The following is a 14,661-nucleotide window of genomic DNA, read 5'->3' as shown; positions in this document are numbered from 1 at the left end:
ATCACACCCTTGCAGTCAAAATAAATAAGACACCGAGGGGCGTTTTGTGGGGCAAGGCGGCCGCAGAGGCGCACCCAGCCAAACAATGATGCCAGAAGACGGGCAGCGTTACCAAGGAGCTTGTTGCGTGTCAATACAAAGTAAAATCACACCTGAGGGACGTTTTAATGGTCACAGAGGACACATTTTAGACGTGTTCAGTTCCACGAGTGCAAGGAGAATACGTTTATGAGCCACCTTGCACACATGCAGCATTACTGCTGTACAAGGTGGCTGTAAAACATAGAAACACCTGGGGGAGGGGGGACAGGTTCCCTTCAATTTCAGTTCTTGTGTCTGCGTGGCGGTCGCAGGACACGTTGCCGGCTGCACAGCAGGGGAACAGCTGGCGGTGCTGAACCCCACTGACACATTGGCGAGTTGTTTTTCTCTGTGCAGCTAGCACATCTGGGCCCCAACTGGCGGTGTTAGAGCCCAGGGTCAGCAGGAGGAGCAGGGGGAGCGGAGTGTAGGCCGAAGCCTGCACTGGAGCAAGTTGAAAGGAAACCTTTAACCCCCCCCCCCAGGCGTTTGTAGCTGGAAGAGCCATCGTGTACAGCACTAATGCTGGAAAAGGTAAACTTAGCTCTTTTAATTATGGTCCTTGCAGATGCTGAACCTAACACTTATGAAATGTGTCCCCTCACAGCGTTCAACCGTCCGGTAGGTGGAACTTTCCTTTGTCATGTGACGCAGCACAGCCGTCATTTTTACCCCCTTGGCGCCGTGCGCCGCCTCCTCAGCGTTGTTTGAATCTGTCCCGGAGCCTGCGCTGTTAGGTTACCCCTTGGCCATGCACACATTTTGCGCTGCCCATCTTCTGACATCATTTGCTGTCAGGCTGGCTGCGCCTGTGTGGGTGCGCTGTCCGAGATTCAGCCTCGCGGTGTCGTCTAATGTAATCCCACCGCGGGCCTGGGATCCGTGGCCATGCGCAGTGCATATCCTCGCCTCTCACTCCCCTCCCTACGGCTTCTTCAGACTGTGCGGTGTCACGGCCGTGGCATGCTATTAGGGATCAGCTGACACCGAACAGTCTTTAGAAGCCGTAGGGAGGGGAGTGAGAGGCGAGGATATGCACTGCGCATGGCCACGGATCCCAGGCCCGCGGTGGGATTACATTACACGACACCGCGAGGCTGAATCTCGGACAGCGCACCCACACAGGCGCAGCCAGCCTGACAGCAAATGATGTCAGAAGACGGGCAGCGCAAAATGTGTGCATGGCCAAGGGGTAACCTAACAGCGCAGGCTCCGGGACAGATTCAAACAACGCTGAGGAGGCGGCGCACGGCGCCAAGGGGGTAAAAATGACGGCTGTGCTGCGTCACATGACAAAGGAAAGTTCCACCTACCGGACGGTTGAACGCTGTGAGGGGACACATTTCATAAGTGTTAGGTTCAGCATCTGCAAGGAGCACCACGAAAAGAGGCACTTTTTCCCTTTGCATCATTACTGCTGCACAAGGTGGCTCCTTCAGTAACAAACGCCTGGGGGGGGGGGGCAGGTTCCCTTAAATTTAACTTGTTGTGCCTGCGTGGCGGTCGCAGTACACGTTGCCGTATACACAGCAGGGGAACAGCTGGCGGTGCTGAACCCCACTAACACATTGGCGAGGTGTTTGGCTCTGTGCGTACAGCACTTCTGGACGGCAACTGGCGTTGTTGGAGCCCAGGGACAGGTGGAGGAGGAGGAGGTTGGAGGAGGTAGGAGGGATTGCCACACACACAGCAGGGGAACAGCTGACGTTACTGAACCCCAATAACAGAGGAGGGACTGTTGACTGTGCGTACAGCACTTCTGGACGGCAACTGGCGTTGTTGGAGCCCAGGGACAGGTGGAGGAGGAGGAGGTTGGAGGAGGTAGGAGGGATTGCCACACACACAGCAGGGGAACAGCTGACGTTACTGAACCCCAATAACAGAGGAGGGACTGTTGACTGTGCGTACAGCACTTCTGGACGGCAACTGGCGGTGTTGGAGCCCAGGGACAGGTGGAGGAGGAGTAGGTTGGAGGAGGTTGGAGGAGGTAGGAGGGATTGCCACACACACAGCAGGGGAACAGCTGACGTTACTGAACCCCAATAACAGAGGAGCGACTGTTGACTGTGCGTACAGCACTTCTGGACGGCAACTGGCGGTGTTGGAGCCCAGGGACAGGTGGAGGAGAAGGAGGTTGGAGGAGGTAGGAGGGATTGCCACACACACAGCAGGGGAACAGCTGACGTTACTGAACCCCAATAACAGAGGAGCGACTGTTGACTGTGCGTACAGCACTTCTGGACGGCAACTGGCGGTGTTGGAGCCCAGGGACAGGTGGAGGAGGAGTAGGTTGGAGGAGGTTGGAGGAGGTAGGAGGGATTGCCACACACACAGCAGGGGAACAGCTGACGTTACTGAACCCCAATAACAGAGGAGGGACTGTTGACTGTGCGTACAGCACTTCTGGACGGCAACTGGCGGTGTTGGAGCCCAGGGACAGGTGGAGGAGGAGGAGGTTGGAGGAGGTAGGAGGGATTGCCACACAAACAGCAGGGGAACAGCTGACGTTACTGAACCCCAATAACAGAGGAGGGACTGTTGACTGTGCGTACAGCACTTCTGGACGGCAACTGGCGGTGTTGGAGCCCAGGGACAGGTGAAGGAGGAGGAGGTTGGAGGAGGTTGGAGGAGGTAGGAGGGATTGCCACACACACAGCAGGGGAACAGCTGACGTTACTGAACCCCAATAACAGAGGAGCGACTGTTGACTGTGCGTACAGCACTTCTGGACGGCAACTGGCGGTGTTGGAGCCCAGGGACAGGTGGAGGAGGAGGAGGTTGGAGGAGGTAGGAGGGATTGCCACACACACAGCAGGGGAACAGCTGACGTTACTGAACCCCAATAACAGAGGAGCGACTGTTGACTGTGCGTACAGCACTTCTGGACGGCAACTGGCGGTGTTGGAGCCCAGGGACAGGTGGAGGAGGTTGGAGGAGGTAGGAGGGATTGCCACACACACAGCAGGGGAACAGCTGACGTTACTGAACCCCAATAACAGAGGAGGGACTGTTGACTGTGCGTACAGCACTTCTGGACGGCAACTGGCGGTGTTGGAGCCCAGGGACAGGTGGATGAGGAGGAGGTTGGAGGAGGTAGGAGGGATTGCCACACACACAGCAGGGGAACAGCTGACGTTACTGAACCCCAATAACAGAGGAGGGACTGTTGACTGTGCGTACAGCACTTCTGGACGGCAACTGGCGTTGTTGGAGCCCAGGGACAGGTGGAGGAGGAGGAGGTTGGAGGAGGTAGGAGGGATTGCCACACACACAGCAGGGGAACAGCTGACGTTACTGAACCCCAATAACAGAGGAGGGACTGTTGACTGTGCGTACAGCACTTCTGGACGGCAACTGGCGTTGTTGGAGCCCAGGGACAGGTGGAGGAGGAGGAGGTTGGAGGAGGTAGGAGGGATTGCCACACACACAGCAGGGGAACAGCTGACGTTACTGAACCCCAATAACAGAGGAGGGACTGTTGACTGTGCGTACAGCACTTCTGGACGGCAACTGGCGGTGTTGGAGCCCAGGGACAGGTGGAGGAGGAGTAGGTTGGAGGAGGTTGGAGGAGGTAGGAGGGATTGCCACACACACAGCAGGGGAACAGCTGACGTTACTGAACCCCAATAACAGAGGAGCGACTGTTGACTGTGCGTACAGCACTTCTGGACGGCAACTGGCGGTGTTGGAGCCCAGGGACAGGTGGAGGAGAAGGAGGTTGGAGGAGGTAGGAGGGATTGCCACACACACAGCAGGGGAACAGCTGACGTTACTGAACCCCAATAACAGAGGAGCGACTGTTGACTGTGCGTACAGCACTTCTGGACGGCAACTGGCGGTGTTGGAGCCCAGGGACAGGTGGAGGAGGAGTAGGTTGGAGGAGGTTGGAGGAGGTAGGAGGGATTGCCACACACACAGCAGGGGAACAGCTGACGTTACTGAACCCCAATAACAGAGGAGGGACTGTTGACTGTGCGTACAGCACTTCTGGACGGCAACTGGCGGTGTTGGAGCCCAGGGACAGGTGGAGGAGGAGGAGGTTGGAGGAGGTAGGAGGGATTGCCACACAAACAGCAGGGGAACAGCTGACGTTACTGAACCCCAATAACAGAGGAGGGACTGTTGACTGTGCGTACAGCACTTCTGGACGGCAACTGGCGGTGTTGGAGCCCAGGGACAGGTGAAGGAGGAGGAGGTTGGAGGAGGTTGGAGGAGGTAGGAGGGATTGCCACACACACAGCAGGGGAACAGCTGACGTTACTGAACCCCAATAACAGAGGAGCGACTGTTGACTGTGCGTACAGCACTTCTGGACGGCAACTGGCGGTGTTGGAGCCCAGGGACAGGTGGAGGAGGAGGAGGTTGGAGGAGGTAGGAGGGATTGCCACACACACAGCAGGGGAACAGCTGACGTTACTGAACCCCAATAACAGAGGAGCGACTGTTGACTGTGCGTACAGCACTTCTGGACGGCAACTGGCGGTGTTGGAGCCCAGGGACAGGTGGAGGAGGTTGGAGGAGGTAGGAGGGATTGCCACACACACAGCAGGGGAACAGCTGACGTTACTGAACCCCAATAACAGAGGAGGGACTGTTGACTGTGCGTACAGCACTTCTGGACGGCAACTGGCGGTGTTGGAGCCCAGGGACAGGTGGATGAGGAGGAGGTTGGAGGAGGTAGGAGGGATTGCCACACACACAGCAGGGGAACAGCTGACGTTACTGAACCCCAATAACAGAGGAGGGACTGTTGACTGTGCGTACAGCACTTCTGGACGGCAACTGGCGGTGTTGGAGCCCAGGGACAGGTGGAGGAGGAGGAGGTTGGAGGAGGTAGGAGGGATTGCCACACACACAGCAGGGGAACAGCTGACGTTACTGAACCCCAATAACAGAGGAGGGACTGTTGACTGTGCGTACAGCACTTCTGGACGGCAACTGGCGGTGTTGGAGCCCAGGGACAGGTGGAGGAGGAGGAGGTTGGAGGAGGTTGGAGGAGGTAGGAGGGATTGCCACACACACAGCAGGGGAACAGCTGACATTACTGAACCCCAATAACAGAGGAGCGACTGTTGACTGTGCGTACAGCACTTCTGGACGGCAACTGGCGGTGTTGGAGCCCAGGGACAGGTGGAGGAGGAGGAGGTTGGAGGAGGTAGGAGGGATTGCCACACACACAGCAGGGGAACAGCTGACGTTACTGAACCCCAATAACAGAGGAGCGACTGTTGACTGTGCGTACAGCACTTCTGGACGGCAACTGGCGGTGTTGGAGCCCAGGGACAGGTGGAGGAGGAGGAGGTTGGAGGAGGTAGGAGGGATTGCCACACACACAGCAGGGGAACAGCTGACGTTACTGAACCCCAATAACAGAGGAGGGACTGTTGACTGTGCGTCCAGCACTTCTGGACGGCAACTGGCGTTGTTGGAGCCCAGGGACAGGTGGAGGAGGAGGAGGTTGGAGGAGGTAGGAGGGATTGCCACACACACAGCAGGGGAACAGCTGACGTTACTGAACCCCAATAACAGAGGAGCGACTGTTGACTGTGCGTACAGCACTTCTGGATGGCAACTGGCGGTGTTGGAGCCCAGGGACAGGTGGAGGAGGAGGAGGTTGGAGGAGGTAGGAGGGATTGCCACACACACAGCAGGGGAACAGCTGACGTTACTGAACCCCAATAACAGAGGAGCGACTGTTGACTGTGCGTACAGCACTTCTGGACGGCAACTGGCGGTGTTGGAGCCCAGGGACAGGTGGAGGAGGAGTAGGTTGGAGGAGGTTGGAGGAGGTAGGAGGGATTGCCACACACACAGCAGGGGAACAGCTGATGTTACTGAACCCCAATAACAGAGGAGGGACTGTTGACTGTGCGTACAGCACTTCTGGACGGCAACTGGCGGTGTTGGAGCCCAGGGACAGGTGGAGGAGGAGGAGGTTGGAGGAGGTAGGAGGGATTGCCACACACACAGCAGGGGAACAGCTGACGTTACTGAACCCCAATAACAGAGGAGCGACTGTTGACTGTGCGTACAGCACTTCTGGACGGCAACTGGCGGTGTTGGAGCCCAGGGACAGGTGGAGGAGGAGGAGGTTGGAGGAGGTTGGAGGAGGTAGGAGGGATTGCCACACACACAGCAGGGGAACAGCTGACGTTACTGAACCCCAATAACAGAGGAGCGACTGTTGACTGTGCGTACAGCACTTCTGGACGGCAACTGGCGGTGTTGGAGCCCAGGGACAGGTGGAGGAGGAGGAGGTTGGAGGAGGTAGGAGGGATTGCCACACACACAGCAGGGGAACAGCTGACGTTACTGAACCCCAAAAACAGAGGAGCGACTGTTGACTGTGCGTACAGCACTTCTGGACGGCAACTGGCGGTGTTGGAGCCCAGGGACAGGTGGAGGAGGAGGAGGTTGGAGGAGGTAGGAGGGATTGCCACACACACAGCAGGGGAACAGCTGACGTTACTGAACCCCAATAACAGAGGAGGGACTGTTGACTGTGCGTACAGCACTTCTGGACGGCAACTGGCGGTGTTGGAGCCCAGGGACAGGTGGAGGAGGAGGAGGTTGGAGGAGGTAGGAGGGATTGCCACACACACAGCAGGGGAACAGCTGACGTTACTGAACCCCAATAACAGAGGAGGGACTGTTGACTGTGCGTACAGCACTTCTGGACGGCAACTGGCGGTGTTGGAGCCCAGGGACAGGTGGAGGAGGAGGAGGTTGGAGGAGGTAGGAGGGATTGCCACACACACAGCAGGGGAACAGCTGACGTTACTGAACCCCAATAACAGAGGAGGGACTGTTGACTGTGCGTACAGCACTTCTGGACGGCAACTGGCGGTGTTGGAGCCCAGGGACAGGTGGAGGAGGAGGAGGTTGGAGGAGGTTGGAGGAGGTAGGAGGGATTGCCACACACACAGCAGGGGAACAGCTGACGTTACTGAACCCCAATAACAGAGGAGCGACTGTTGACTGTGCGTACAGCACTTCTGGACGGCAACTGGCGGTGTTGGAGCCCAGGGACAGGTGGAGGAGGAGGAGGTTGGAGGAGGTAGGAGGGATTGCCACACACACAGCAGGGGAACAGCTGACGTTACTGAACCCCAATAACAGAGGAGCGACTGTTGACTGTGCGTACAGCACTTCTGGACGGCAACTGGCGGTGTTGGAGCCCAGGGACAGGTGGAGGAGGAGGAGGTTGGAGGAGGTAGGAGGGATTGCCACACACACAGCAGGGGAACAGCTGACGTTACTGAACCCCAATAACAGAGGAGCGACTGTTGACTGTGCGTACAGCACTTCTGGACGGCAACTGGCGGTGTTGGAGCCCAGGGACAGGTGGAGGAGGAGTAGGTTGGAGGAGGTTGGAGGAGGTAGGAGGGATTGCCACACACACAGCAGGGGAACAGCTGACGTTACTGAACCCCAATAACAGAGGAGCGACTGTTGACTGTGCGTACAGCACTTCTGGACGGCAACTGGCGGTGTTGGAGCCCAGGGACAGGTGGAGGAGGAGTAGGTTGGAGGAGGTTGGAGGAGGTAGGAGGGATTGCCACACACACAGCAGGGGAACAGCTGACGTTACTGAACCCCAATAACAGAGGAGCGACTGTTGACTGTGCGTACAGCACTTCTGGACGGCAACTGGCGGTGTTGGAGCCCAGGGACAGGTGGAGGAGGAGTAGGTTGGAGGAGGTTGGAGGAGGTAGGAGGGATTGCCACACACACAGCAGGGGAACAGCTGACGTTACTGAACCCCAATAACAGAGGAGCGACTGTTGACTGTGCGTACAGCACTTCTGGACGGCAACTGGCGGTGTTGGAGCCCAGGGACAGGTGGAGGAGGAGGAGGTTGGAGGAGGTAGGAGGGATTGCCACACACACAGCAGGGGAACAGCTGACGTTACTGAACCCCAATAACAGAGGAGCGACTGTTGACTGTGCGTACAGCACTTCTGGACGGCAACTGGCGGTGTTGGAGCCCAGGGACAGGTGGAGGAGGAGGAGGTTGGAGGAGGTTGGAGGAGGTAGGAGGGATTGCCACACACACAGCAGGGGAACAGCTGACGTTACTGAACCCCAATAACAGAGGAGCGACTGTTGACTGTGCGTACAGCACTTCTGGACGGCAAGTGGCGGTGTTGGAGCCCAGGGACAGGTGGAGGAGGAGGAGGTTGGAGGAGGTTGGAGGAGGTAGGAGGGATTGCCACACACACAGCAGGGGAACAGCTGACGTTACTGAACCCCAATAACAGAGGAGCGACTGTTGACTGTGCGTACAGCGCTTCTGGACGGCAACTGGCGGTGTTGGAGCCCAGGGACAGGTGGAAAAGCAGAGGAACACAATGTAGGCCGAAGCCTGAGAAAGTCGAAAGGGAACCTTTAACCCCCCCCCCCAAGGCGTTTGTAGCTGAAAGAGCCAGCTTGTGCAGCACAAAAGATGCAAAAGGAAAAGGTGGCTCTTTTCATCATGCTCCTTGGAAACACAGAACTAAACACTTATAAAATGTGTCCCCTGCAACCGTAAAACCGTCCCGGAGGTGGGACTTTCCTTCGTAATGTGACGCAGCACAGCCGTCATTCCTACCCCCCCGGCGCCGCGCACCGGCTCCTCAGCGTTGTTTGATTCCATCCCGGAGCCTGCGCTGTTATGTTATCCCGTGGCCAGGCACACTTAGCGCTGCCCGTCTTCTGGCATCATTTGGTGTCAGGATGGCTGCGCCTGTGCGGCCGCACTGGCCGAGAGCCCGCCTCGCAGTGTCTTCTGATTTAATCCCACTGGGGGCCTGGGATCCATGGACATGCGCAGTGCATATCCTCGCCTCTCACTCCCCTCCCTACGGCTTCTTAAGACTGTGCGGTGTCACGGCCGTGGCATGCTATTAGGGACCAGCTGACACCGAACAGTCTGAAGAAGCCTTAGGGAGATGAGTGAGAGGTGGAGGTTCAGATATGCACTGCGCATGTCCATGGATCCCAGGCCCCCAGTGGGATTAAATCAGAAGACACTGCGAGGCGGGCTCTCTGCCAGCGCGGCCGCACAGGCGCAGCCATCCTGACACCAAATGATGCCAGAAGACGGGCAGCGCTAAGTGTGCCTGGCCACGGGATAACATAACAGCGCAGGCTCCGGGACGGAATCAAACAACGCTGAGGAGCCGGTGCGCGGCGCCGGGGGGGTAGGAATGACGGCTGCGCTGCGTCACATTACGAAGGAAAGTCCCACCTCCGGGACGGTTTTACGGTATCAGTGGACACATTTTATAAGTGTTAAGTTCTGCGTGTGCAAGGAGCTAAACAAAAATAGCTACCTTTTCCTTGTGCAGCATTACTGCTGCACAAGGTGGCTCTTTCAGTAACAAACGCCTTGGGGGGGGGGGACAGATTCCCTTACATTTCAGTTGTTGTGTCAGCGTGGCGGTCGCATGACACATTGCCGGCTACACAGCTGGGGATCAGCTGACGTTACTGAAACCCAATAACACTGGGTCGTATGTTTTGACTGTGCAGACGGCACTTCTGAGCCTCAACTGGCGGTGTTGGAGCCCAGGAATTTAAGTTCAGGTGGTAGAAAGATGAACACAACAGGAGACCTGGATAACGTATACAGTGACCTAATTATTTAATCAGGAGGAGGAGTGGCAAATTCCTGCGAGATCCAGGCCTTGTTCATTTTCAGGAAAGTAAGCCGGTCAACGTTATCGGAGGATAGTCGCATGCGACGGTCAGTTAGTACACCACCTGCAGCACTAAAGACACGTTCCGATAATACACTGGCCGCAGGGCAAGACAGCACCTCCAATGCATACTGGCTTAGCTCTGGCCATGTATCCAGCTTTGAGACCCAAAACTTGAAAGGGGAAGAGCCGTCTGGGAGTACAGCAAGAGGGCAAGACATGTAGTCTGTCACCATCTGACGGAACCGTTGCCTCCTGCTGACTGGAGCCGTCTGTGATGGTGTAGACTTTTGTGGGGGGCACAGAAAACTGTGCCACAGTTGGGCCATACTGGTCTTGCCTTGGGCAGAGGCACTGCTTCTGCTCCCTCTTTGTGCAGAGCCTCCACCACTGCCTGGACGCACTGAGCTGCTTTGGAATGCACTAGCAGCACTTCTCTCAGTTGGAATGGAGAAGATGATGGAATTGACCAGTGTGTCTTGGTACTCCCGCATTTTTCGCTCCCGGTTCAACGGTGTGATGAGGCTTTCTACGTTGTCCCGGTAGCGAGGATCGAGGAGGGTGAACACCCAATAATCAGACATGTTGAGAATGTGGGCGATGCGGCGGTCGTTTCTCAGGCACTGCAGCATGTAATCCACCATGTGCTGCAGACTGCCAACTGCCCAAGAAACGCTGTCCCCTGCTGGAGGCGTGATCTCTGCCTGCTCGTCATCACCCCACCCTCGCTGTACACACTGAGTACTGGACAATTCGGTAACTCCCTCCTCTGGACGGACGTCTTCCTCCTCCATTGACTCCTCCTCATCCTCCTCACAAACTGTCCCCTGCCTACGCGTTTGTGAGGAACCACGTGGCGCTGACTGTCCAGAAGATGATGGAAATGGTGAATCCTCATCCTCCACCTCTTCCACAACATCATCCCTTAGCGCTTGCAGTGATTTTTCAAGCAGGCAGATAAGGGGGACAGTCATGCTGACTAGTGCATCATCTGCACTCGCCATCCGCGTGGAATAATCAAAGGGACGCAAAACCTGGCAGACGTCATTCATAGTGGCCCACTCTGTGGTTGTGAAGTCTGTACGGCGCTGACTGCGACTTCTTTGCGCCTGAAGCAGCTGGTACTCCATTACAGCTTGCTGCTGCTCACACAACCGCTCCAACATATGTAACGTGGAATTCCACCTGGTAGGTAGGTCACATATGATGCGATGTTCCGGCAGGCGGTGTCGGCGCTGCAGAGCCGCAATGCGCGCTTTTGCCGTGCTGGAACGCCGCAAGTGAGCACACTCTAGGCGGACCTTGTGCAGCAGTGCATCAAGATCCGGATAGTCCCTCAAAAAGCTCTGCACGACCAAATTGAGCACATGTGCCAGACATGGGATGTGAGTGAGGTTGCCGAGGCCCAGAGCTGCCACCAGATTTCGGCCATTATCACACACTACCATGCCTGGCTGGAGATTCGCTGGCACAAACCACACATCTGTTGTGAAATTGGATTTTGGGCTCCCCCGGTGGCCACTGGTGGAATTGAACTGGTGTGCATCATCCCCTCTGTTCACCTGTTTCCATCAGGATGTGGGAGTCGCTATTTAGCCTTGCTCCTCTGTCACTTCCATGCCGGTCAACATTGTAATCAGAAGCCTTTCTGTGCATGTTCCTGCTGCTAGACAACTCCCAGCTAAGTTGGACTTTAGTCCTCGTTTGTTTTTGCATTTTGTTCCAGTTCACAGCTGTAGTTTCGTTTCTGTGTCTGGAAAGCTCTTGTGATCTGAAATTGCCACTCTGATGTTATGAGTTAATACTAGAGTCTTAAAGTAATTTCAGGATGGTGTTTTGATAGGGTTTTCAGCTGACCATGAAAGTGCCCTTTCTGTCTTCCTGCTATCTAGTAAGCGGACCTCAATTTTGCTAAACCTATTTTCATACTACGTATGTCATTTTCATCTAAAATCACCGCCAATATATGTGGGGGCCTCTGTCTGCCTTTCGGGGAAATTTCTCTAGAGGTGAGCCAGGACTATATTTTCCTCTGCCAGGATTAGTTAGTCCTCCGGCCGGCGCTGGGCGCCTAGGGATAAAACGCAGGCAACGCTACCCGGCTACTGTTAGTTGTGCGGCAGGTTTAGTTCATGGTCAGTTTAGTTTCCATCCTTCCAAGAGCTAGTTCTTATGTTTGCTGGGCTATGTTCTCTTGCCATTGAGAACCATAACAGTTTGACCGGCCAGAAAAGGGTTAAATTAATTGACAGAGAAAGGAGAGAAAAGAGAAGTCTGCTGAAGATTTTTATTTTTTTTTTCCCTTCAGTTCTGAGTGTGCTTGTAATTGAATCTCTTGCAAGTCTGCCTATATTGCAGCCTTTCTCTCTCTCTCTCCTTCTAATCCTGGAATGGCTCTGTGTTCACCTGTTTAAAATGGATATTCAGAGTTTAGCTGCAGGTTTGAATAATCTCACCACGAAAGTTCAAAATTTACAAGATTTTGTTGTTCATGTTCCTATATCTGAACCTAGAATTCCTTTGCCTGAATTTTTCTCGGGGAATATTGATCTTGCTTTCAAAATTTCAAAAATAATTGCAAGTTGTTTTTGTCCCTGAAATCTCGCTCTGCTGGAGATCCTGCTCAGCAGGTCAGGATTGTGATTTCCTTGCTCCGGGGCGACCCTCAGGATTGGGCTTTTGCATTGGCTCCAGGGGATCCTGCGTTGCTCAATGTGGATGCGTTTTTTCTGGCCTTGGGGTTGCTTTATGAGGAACCTCAGTTAGAGCTTCAGGCGGAAAAGGCCTTGATGTCCCTATCTCAGGGGCAAGACGAAGCTGAAATATACTGCCAGAAATTCCGTAAATGGGCTGTGCTTACTCAGTGGAATGAGTGCGCCCTGGCGGCGAATTTCAGAGAGGGTCTCTCTGATGCCATTAAGGATGTTATGGTGGGGTTCCCTGTGCCTGCGGGTCTGAATGAGTCCATGACAATGGCTATCCAGATCGATAGGCGTCTGCGGGAGCGCAAACCTGTGCACCATTTGGCGGTGTCTACTGAGAAGACGCCAGAGAATATGCAATGTGATAGAATTCTGTCCAGAAGTGAACGGCAGAATTTTAGACGAAAAAATGGGTTGTGCTTCTATTGCGGTGATTCAACTCATGTTATATCAGCATGCTCTAAGCGTACTAAGAAGCTTGATAAGTCTGTTTCAATTGGCACTTTACAGTCTAAGTTTATTCTATCTGTGACCCTGATTTGTTCTTTATCATCTATTACCGCGGATGCCTATGTCGACTCTGGCGCCGCTTTGAGTCTTATGGATTGGTCCTTTGCCAAACGCTGTGGGTATGATTTGGAGCCTCTTGAAACTCCTATACCCCTGAAGGGGATTGACTCCACCCCATTGGCTAGCAATAAACCACAATACTGGACACAAGTAACTATGCGGATTAATCCGGATCACCAGGAGATTATTCGCTTTCTTGTGCTGTATAACCTACATGATGTGTTGGTGCTTGGATTGCCATGGCTGCAATCTCATAACCCAGTCCTTGACTGGAAAGCTATGTCTGTGTTAAGCTGGGGATGTAAGGGGACGCATGGGGACGTACCTGTGGTTTCCATTTCATCATCTATTCCCTCTGAGATTCCTGAATTCTTGACTGAATATCGTGACGTTTTTGAAGAACCTAAGCTTGGTTCATTACCTCCGCACCGGGAGTGCGATTGTGCCATAGATTTGATTCCGGGTAGTAAATACCCTAAGGGTCGTTTATTTAATCTGTCTGTGCCTGAACATGCTGCTATGCGAGAATATATAAAGGAGTCCTTGGAAAAGGGACATATTCGTCCTTCGTCATCTCCCTTAGGAGCCGTTTTTTTCTTTGTGGCTAAGAAAGATGGCTCTTTGAGGCCGTGTATTGATTATCGGCTTTTGAATAAAATCACGGTTAAATATCAATATCCGTTGCCACTGCTGACTGATTTGTTTGCTCGCATAAAGGGGGCCAAGTGGTTCTCTAAGATAGATCTCCGTGGGGCGTATAATTTGGTGCGAATTAAGCAGGGGGATGAGTGGAAAACCGCATTTAATACGCCCGAGGGCCACTTTGAGTATTTGGTGATGCCTTTTGGTCTTTCAAATGCCCCTTCAGTCTTTCAGTCCTTTATGCATGACATTTTCCGTGATTATTTGGATAAATTTATGATTGTGTATCTGGATGATATTTTGATTTTTTTCGGATGACTGGGACTCTCATGTCCAGCAGGTCAGGAGGGTTTTTCAGGTTTTGCGGTCTAATTCCTTGTGTGTGAAGGGTTCTAAGTGCGTTTTTGGGGTTCAAAAGATTTCCTTTTTGGGATATATTTTTTCCCCCTCTTCCATCGAGATGGATCCTGTCAAGGTTCAGGCTATTTGTGATTGGACGCAACCCTCTTCTCTTAAGAGTCTTCAGAAATTTTTGGGCTTTGCTAACTTTTATCGTCGATTTATTGCTGGTTTTTCTGATGTTGTTAAACCATTGACTGATTTGACTAAGAAGGGTGCTGATGTTGCTGATTGGTCCCCTGCTGCTGTGGAGGCCTTTCGGGAGCTTAAGCGCCGCTTTTCTTCCGCCCCTGTGTTGCGTCAGCCTGATGTTGCTCTTCCTTTTCAGGTTGAGGTCGACGCTTCTGAAATCGGAGCTGGGGCGGTTTTGTCGCAGAGAAGTTCCGATTGCTCCGTGATGAGACCTTGTGCTTTTTTCTCGCGTAAATTTTCGCCCGCCGAGCGGAATTATGATGTTGGGAATCGGGAGCTTTTGGCCATGAAGTGGGCTTTTGAGGAGTGGCGTCATTGGCTTGAGGGGGCTAGACATCAGGTGGTGGTATTGACTGACCACAAGAATCTAATTTATCTTGAGTCCGCCAGAC

Source organism: Ranitomeya variabilis, chromosome 1, assembly GCF_051348905.1.
Source record: "Ranitomeya variabilis isolate aRanVar5 chromosome 1, aRanVar5.hap1, whole genome shotgun sequence".
Taxonomy (NCBI): Eukaryota; Metazoa; Chordata; class Amphibia; order Anura; family Dendrobatidae; genus Ranitomeya; species Ranitomeya variabilis.
This window is presented reverse-complemented; position numbering follows the sequence as displayed.